At 37.3% G+C, this 8854-nt stretch overlaps 1 long non-coding RNA gene across 1 annotated transcript in view; it reads right to left on the bottom strand.

The window, feature by feature from the left end:
* Nucleotides 1–1718: 1718 nt before the first annotated feature.
* The window catches only part of LOC148132756 (uncharacterized), a 43412-nt gene continuing 36276 nt past the window's right edge, over nucleotides 1719–8854 (bottom strand). The window contains exon 3 of the long non-coding RNA XR_015748795.1: nucleotides 1719–1933. This is a non-coding gene — a long non-coding RNA (uncharacterized LOC148132756). The remainder of the gene's footprint in view (nucleotides 1934–8854) is intronic.

Below are 8854 nucleotides of genomic sequence, written 5' to 3'. Positions count from 1 at the left end.
ATGATTTCACTCCAAAAAAATGTGAATTACGTACATCATTTGCATGGTGATATCATGATGTACTTGACATCCCTCTCTCTCCCCGCATGCATGTCTAGTAATTCCTAATACAATATACTAACAGAATTATTTGAGTATCAAGTTCACGCGCCATTTAGAGAAAACAGCTTTCAGGGAAATCATTTCCACTATTCTTCCACTCCAATCAGTCTATGCAAAGAGGTGACTGTTTCATTCTCTCCTTCCAGCCCTTCTTTTCTCTTTCTGTGAAAGAGAACCTTAAAGATATCTAAATTGAGAATTTTTGGCATGACTTTGTGAACATAACACAGGAGATGGTCATTCAAACCCCAGTAGAATGTTTCAGGAGCAAGAGATGAAACCCAGAATAGAGGAGAAACTGCAACTTTTCTTTCTTAACATTCTTTTGTTAGTTTTGCTATACACTGATTTGACATTTCTGTGATAGCATACAAGGATAGGTGAGATTACCTTTTGGAATAGGATTTGGGGTTTCAGAATAGATGCAGCATATACTCCAGAGAAGAAGTTCGGTCTCTTGTTTAGCTGCTATTAACTAGCTCATCTTTAATACACTTGAGAACAGTATCATTTTATGGTATTACCATTTTAAAAAAATATTGTGTTTTATTGTTTATATTGTATTTTAAACAGCCTTAAGTTTTAGAGGGAACATCACAGAAATGAGTGCAATGAATACATACATGATGGTTATGTATCTCAGCAATACATAAGGGAAAATCAGCCTAGCTGTGAGGGAGTTGATGTAGTATATTCCACCTGATATTTATTTATTGTTTATATTCAGCCTTTATTATTTTTACAAATAACTCAGAGTGGAAAACATATCCAACACACTTTCCTCCTCTTATTTTCCTCACAACAAAACCCTGCGAGGTGGCTTGGGCTGAGAGAGAGCAACTGGCATACCCAGCTGGCTTTCATAGACAAGACAGGACGTGAACTCACTTATCTCTTGCTTTTTAGCTCAGTGCCCTAATCAGTAGACCAAACTGGCTACCAGGGATTATCTACATAATCAACAAATCAGAAACTGATCTAGCAGCTGAGCTTATCTGCTGGACAACCATACCAGATGTAGTATGTTTAAAGTGTGAAAAGAGATTGTGTCTGGGATGGAGACCAGGAAAGAAGGGTTCTGGTCCTATTCAAGAATTCCAACATAGGTTCAGCTTAAATGTGCGCTAGGATAGTGAGGCAATTTTTTGATGGACTGTTATCACATTTAACTTTTTGGGGGAAGAAGAAAGCAAGATGAAGGTGCAATGTGAGTGAAGCCATATCATATACAAGAGCAGAGCATTTGGGTTCAGAATTTTTTTTCTTTTTAAAAAAACTATTATCCTTATTTTAGAGCTTATACTAATATTCCTTTTATGTATTTTTATTATAAATGTTTACATAGACAAGGGATAAATAAGAAAAATATATAGAATAGGGAAGGGGAAAGAAAGATAAAGAAATAAGTGCAGAAAACAATACAAATAGAAAAAAGTATTTAAAAAAGCAATGTAGCAATAAAAAAGCAAAGATCTTTATTGCAGTTGCAAATTATAGCTCCTCCTTTTAGGTTACACAAAGACAGCATAATTCCCTTCTTCCCATATTCAATCCTTTTTAATCAGCAGATCCAGAAATCACTAAATCATTTTTATCCAATTTCAACAAAAAGTAAATAAAGGTTTCCAATCTTTTATGAAACATAGTTTTCATATGTCATATTTAAAAAGCAAATTGTATTGGGCATTTTCAGACATTATTCAGCAGTATAGATTCAGCAATGAAATACAGGCTCATTAGGATTAGTTGATGGGGCCATGTCTTAATGGTATCCAAATACTGTGTTGTTTCTTGGTCTGTCTTCCAAGTGTAGTTCAAGATGATGATTCTTCTGTTGAATATAGATATTCCAACTTAAGTCAATATTCTCTTTGTAGAGTTTTCTCTTACCACCAAAGCTTAAAGAGAAGAATGATGGCAACTAAGTTCAGCCTCAGCTATGCCATGGAACATTTGTTTACTTCATATTCTGGGACCCTTTCAAGTCAACAAACATTCTTCCAAATGTTCAATCTATTTGTACGTCAAGTTTTTTTCTTCTACTGTTGCTTGAAGTTGTGTATATGTCAATTATTCCTGCCTTAGAATTGCTTTAAATGTCATGCAATGGGTGGCAGCACTTAGCCTAACCTTGGTTGATCCCAAGGATAGACCACCATAACTGTTGCGTGGGGATGTCAGAAAAAGGCAATACTAAATCATACATGTATTATTGCCAATAATGTACTTCCGTCAAAAATTGATTTCACCTTAGGAGCACTCTAACTTATATACAATAAAAAGTTAGCATTTAAAGGGAAGTTAGAATCACATAGCTTTACTTAGCATTGTATCTCTAATGCAAAATGCAATTAATTCTTCCCTGATACATGGCTAAGCTTCACTATCCATTAATAAAGAACCAACTTGGCAAGCTATGCCAAAAAACATCACTTTATACATTGTTGGATTCTAATATTTCCTACAATATTCTTGAAGGCCCTCCCAAATGGCTTTCTTCTGGGGCATTGAAAAACGTTCTAATTATTGCCCATAGAGAAACAATTACATGTATGAGAGAAGATTGGCAGTCCAGATATGGCATGGGAAAGCAACATGACAACTCAAAGTACGTAACTTTACTTAGAAATAATACCTAATCTCAATTCTTAATTGGTGTACTAGTGTGTCACAGCAGCTTGCAAAAACATTAGTTGGTGCTAGATTGTGGGGTTTGTAGTATCTTCCCATAAAATAAAATGTATGAGTTGACCCTGTAAGAATGCACTGTATTTTGTAAAACTGTAATGAACAGAAACCCATGTTGCAGTTTGCTGACAGGGGCTTTTCCACCAATTTGTTCCCCCCAAAATGAGAACAAATGATAAAACTAAATCTTGCTGAGCATTTTATCCCATCGTCTAAGATCTCTCTCTTTCTTGCTTGCAAAGTAAAGCAGAGATTCTTTAAAAATAATTGTCAGGACAGGATAAATATGCAGGGTGATGGCATGTGAGTGAGTAATTCTTGTCTCATGCAAATTACTGACAATCTCTCCTTCTATTTGTAGTAAGAACGTGCTTTATTAGAAACTGAACAAAGAGGTTAAGAAAAGCAGGCCTAGAATTTCCCCAATCTCTTTCTGTGCACCAAAATATTTATCTTATTGATAAAGGCCACTGCGGGGGATTTATTAATTATTTATTTACTTCACAAAATGCATTCACTTTCTTTTACCCCGAAGGAGGAAATTCTACATTGAGTCAATGCTGTTTTGTTTCTATTCTGCATGAAGAGAGGGCACATTATCATTTCATACTGACAGAGGGGCACATTATTCTCCAGGCTCCTTCTGAAACCTTATAGCCTGGCCCCTACATGTCCAGTTTTCCAATGTTTATTACGTTTTAAATATAAACACACTCATATATTAAAAAAAAACATACAGCTAGTATTTAACCTACTAATCAATATGAAATAACTAGAATAGCAAATGTTTGCATCAATTAATTGGCTAGATTTATCAACTGAAATCTCTCCTAATCAGGCATGTGTTAAATAAACATTTAAACAGGTTTAAAAAAATAAAACAAGTATAAAATTATTTGGTACCATTGTAGCAGAAACATATTTCATGCAAGGAAATGCCTTTATTGTGATGTCTAAATCTTTTAGGCATCACCTGTAGCCAATAAAAATGTTTTCCTCTTCTTCAAACTATCTAAATGAAAACTCATGCAGACTAACACTTTAGTCTGTCACCCATAAAACAAAATCATTTCCAGAATTCTTCATTCATATGATTAACATAAAAGGGTAAATGCAGACATTGGTTTGACTATTTTTATTGTTTATATGTAAGAACAATAGACAAATTTGTTGGGCTTCCTTTCCTACAAATATAGGAAATTTCCTTGGTTCAAATATTTTTCTAGCCTATGAATGGACAATTAAAGCATTAAATCATTTTCCTGTGGGGTGGGATGGTTACGTATTTTACTGGCTTAAAATACTTTGGTGAGAGCTTGATATTTAATTATTAATGGTTCATTAAAAGAAAATGGTCTATTTATTTATTATGCCACCCTGTAAAGTGTCCTCCATAGTATTTAACCAATTTCATTAGAGCTGTAGGATATGTTTTATGTTTTGTTTTATGTGTGCTAAATTTCCCATGGAAAGGTTTAAGGCACTGAACAGTATAGTTTTAAACCCTCCTCCCCAAATGCTGAAAATGTTGGGTGCACCCACCTTGGTGAAATCATGATATCCCCCTGGGGCCACATAATGTGGTCTCAGAAAACCAAAAAAATTAGCTGCCCAACCCTAGCAAAAAAAGGAAAGAGAAAAGGAATGGGCGCAGGTCCCATCCACTGCTAGCATCTATCCCACAAACAAATGAGGCCATGGAATGAAATACAAAAGCCTCCCCCAGCTTATTCAACATTGCCTTCCTCAGTTATATCTAAGCATAGTTCTGAGTGCTCCACCAACAGTATGCAGCCGCAGTGGTGGGATTCAAATTTTTCTCTACCAGTTCTGTGGGCCTGGCTTGGTGGACATGGCATGGCTTGGTGGGTATGGCAGGGGAAGGATACTATAAAATCTCTATCCTGGGGAAGGTTACCACCAGTTTTCCGCACTACTCAAAATTTCCGCTACCGGTTCTCCAGAACTGGTCAGAACCTTCTGAATACTACCTCTGCACAGAGGTGTTATAAAAGTTGCTACCAGCTGTAATTTTTTACAGGGAAATTACTAAATACACAGGAGTAATTGTCAGTACCATTCATTTGGAGGATATACTGTGAAGCTAGTGAAGTGCTAAAAACAATATTAAGTTGAATTAACTTTAAAAATTAAATGTTAAATGTACTCTGGTATTCAATCACATTTAAGTTTTGTCTGGCTTTGTGTACATTTCACAGCAAAGGCCAGAAAAGCTCAAAAAGATTACTTATTCCATCTTATAGAATCTTTTTTCTTTTGAAATCTTTGCTTAAAATCTTGAATATACTATTTCTGTAAATGCAGCTGTTGCTATAGGTTCTCCACATCAATAGTTTGTAGGTCTTAGCACCAGAAGAATAAATAGCTGGTTTTGATTTCAATAGCTGAGGAAGGCCCATCAAGGCTAGAATAAGTTGTACTTGATAGATTACCCATTTTTCTCCCTTACCATAAGTCCAAGAAAGAGACTAATCTAATTTTTTGAGCTTTAGTCATTCAATATTTTACTTATGAAGAAAGATGCAAAAGATTTCTTTTGCAAGAAATCTGTAGAAAATTGGGGAAGTAAAAAAACAACAACACAAGAGATAAACGTGAGCAAATTCAGTTATGTGTATTTGAACGATAAAGAATTTGTGTGGAAGCCAAATACTGCAGATAACTGCTAAACCTGGAGAAATATTCAAAGGAATAAATATTTGTTAGACTTTAAAACAAAAAAAAAAAACAGAAGTGAATTTATTTGTGAGATTTATGCCCCACCAGAAACTCAAAGCAATATATATATAACACTTTCTCCTTCCACTTCCATCCACGTCCCAATCAAAAACCTTGTGCTTATAATTAAGAGATATGCACTCAAACTTATCCCATGGACTTCTATAGTTTAGGGTGAATTTAAACTTTGGTTTTCCCAGATCTACTCCTACATCTGAAACTACTACTATATGTGTAGGGGAGATGAAGACGATAATGATATGTCTGAAGAGAAAATGTAGAAGTCTGCCACCACAGCATTATCAAGACCTATGGGCCTCTTTTGCCCCCTGGGGGAAAGCCTTAATTAACGATATCCGACACCTCACCTTTGAAGGCAAAGGTATCTAAGGGCCCCAGGCCCTCCAGCTGGATCTCCATCTGGAAGCCAGTCTAGTTGGATATTATGAAAAAGCCTAAGGTTCAGGACGGCTGCTCTAGCATGTATATCTTCTCTCCTGACATCTTCTTAGTAGCCAAAGAAAAAGATTCTCATCTTGTTCTCAAATTACCACTGATGGTAATAGGTTCATTCAGATGGCAGAAGTGTTAAATGTTAAAAAGGAAGACATTCTCCCATATGTAAAGATGTATATTTTTTACATTTTCATAAACTAAGAGATACAGTTCTTAAATTGGAACAAAAAATGAAAAAAAAGCTTAGAGATAAAGAAAACTTGACATACTTTCATTGTAATATGGCTTGTGTGCCTTCCACAGGCATAGAAAAATTCAGGCAATCTATTGATTAAAGAAGGATTGTTGAATTTTCTCTTAAAGTATAACATTCTTAGTCTCTTTTCCTTTTTCAGGTTCCAAAGTTTTTATTTTTTATTTTTAAAAAGTGCAGAGATCTTTGAATGGGATAATGTTATCTATTCATCACAGTATAGCATCCATTTCCCCCAATTCAATGAATACTTTGCAAAGAAATAGCATAAAGTGATGAGGCTTACAAGTACACTTAAAATTCTGATATTCTAGTAAAAACACACTCAGTGTGTATAGGAAATGGGAGATTGGTTTATGGAATGATGCACGTAAGTTAAATTATACATTCCGTTTAAAAAAACCAATCCTTTCATTAAGTAACACTTTTGCTTAAATTTCCTTTAAGACAAGCTGGACTCTTGATTTCATGGACAAATCTATTTTTTCTGAGCAACAAAATAGAATACCGTCTTTCAGAAATGCTTTTTTTTTTTTTTTAAACTTCTGAATCTAACCTACTACTTTGGTTCTTTCTGGAGGTCTCCTGTCCAAAGATTTTTGAAATCATTCAGCATCAATAAAACTCCATTTTTATGATCCTATAAACCTTTAATTCGGGGTAGAGATGGGGCGACTGGATGAAGCAAAGTGTTTACTGGATGCCCTTCCTGATGCCACATGGAGTTTGCAAAGGATATTTTTTTCTTTGTTTCCTAGAGGGAAATATCTGCTACCTACCCCAAACACAGCGTTGGGAAAGGAGAGCAAAGCCAGAGTGGCTTTGCTCTCCTTTTCAAACATCCCGCCACCGCTGTGTTCCACCCCATTGAGCCCCTTGCACTGGAGGCACCTGTCCAAGGAAGTCCGAACAGAGCGGTGCACGAAGTCAATGGGGTGAGCCTGAGAGAGGAAAGAGAGAGAGAGAGAGAGAGGGAGAGGGAGAGAGGGAGGGAGAGAAGGAAGAAGAGAAAGAGAAAAGGGAAAGCAAGAAAAAGGGACAAAGGAAGGAGGGATGGAAGGAAGGGGCAGAAAGAAAAAGAAATAAAGAAAAAGGGATAAAGAAAGAGGGGGGATGGAAGGAAGGGACAGAAAGAAAAAGAAATAAAGAAGGAGGGAAGGAGGGAGGGAGGGAGGGAGGGAGGAGAAAGATAATGAGATATCTATTCTAGTCCAATCACCTGCTCCAGCAGGGTTAGAAGGGAGTGTGTGCGTGTGTGTGTTCTTGTAATTTACCAGTACATTTTGGTTTTGCCTTCTTCAGAATTGGCACTGTAATACATTGGGGAAAAGTAATTTTTTAGGGTGAAGATCTGGTCCAATGGATCCTGTTTAAAGCCTCAACAAAATGTGAGAGCTTCCTGATAGTCTTGGCCATGTTTTGTCCACAAAACCTTTAATTAATAGAAGCCAAAGAAGTTTCAATGTGCTGGCAAAGATTCTGGCAAAGATGTTTCAATGTGGAAAAGGGCCTCTAAACTAGGCCTCATTTCAATCTGATGCATCAGGTCTCTCTCTCTCTCTCTCTCCCTCTCTCCCGCTTCCCCCTCCATCCCTCCATGCCCCCCTTTCTTTATCCCTTTTTCTTTCTTTCCCTTTTCTCTTTTCTTCCTTCTCTTTCTCTCTTTTCTCTCTCTCTCTTTGCCTCTCCCAGGCTCACCCCATTGATTTGGTGCACCGCTCCGCTTGGACTTGCTTGGGCAGGTCCCTCCAGTGCAGCGGGCTCAATGCGGGGCCAGCACCTAGAACACGGCAGTGCCAGCACGTTTGAAAAGTAGAGCAAAGCCAGAGGTTGGTAATTTTTGCTGCAAAGAATCACAAAAGCTTCTGGGTTGTGCATAAAGAAATACAAATAAAACAAATCAACAAGAATCGGCAAAGCATCTCTGATTAGATTTTATTCACTACTAGAATCTAATCAGAGATGCTTTGCCGATTCTAGTCCAATGACCTGCTCCAGCAGGGTTGGAAGGGAGTATGTGTATATGTGTGTGCATGGCTGTCAAAACTCCAAAAACAGGTCAAGTAGTTCTGGGGAGGCCAGTCATAAATTAGAACACTTGCTAAGCAACCAGCCATTAAGTGAGGACCACTTGTATTTGGTTTGCCAGTCACCAAACCATGCTCACCCAGTCACGTGACCAGCAAGCCACGCCACCAGTCACGTGACCAGCAAGCCACGCCCACCCAGTCATGTGACCAGCAAGCCACGCCCACCCAATCACGTGACCAGCAAACCACACCCTCAAATTAGGCCATGCCCACAGAAATTTGAATCCCGCCCCTGGGTGGGGGGCATTTAGGATGAGTTTGTAGCACCAAGGGGGCGGTGGACTGAAAAAGTTTGGGAACCACTGGGTATAGATTATCTGGCTGATATTTCTATGCTTTGTCCTGATGCAGATCCATACCAATGGTTTATTTATTGAATCAAACTATATAGCTGATCATCTCACAAACAATTATTCTGGGTGGTGTACAACAGAGCTGAAAACAGTTAATAAATACATTAAAAAGTATAAAAACCCAAACAAAGAATAATATAGACGAAGAGGTGTTAAACATAATTCACTTTGGA

The sequence above is a fragment of the Notechis scutatus genome, chromosome 1, assembly GCF_049901735.1.
Source record: "Notechis scutatus isolate UNSWTSFEM ecotype Mainland chromosome 1, rNotScu1.2, whole genome shotgun sequence".
Taxonomy (NCBI): Eukaryota; Metazoa; Chordata; class Lepidosauria; order Squamata; family Elapidae; genus Notechis; species Notechis scutatus.
The sequence above is the reverse complement of the archived record's forward strand: the minus strand, read 5'-3'. Positions and strand labels throughout refer to the sequence as shown.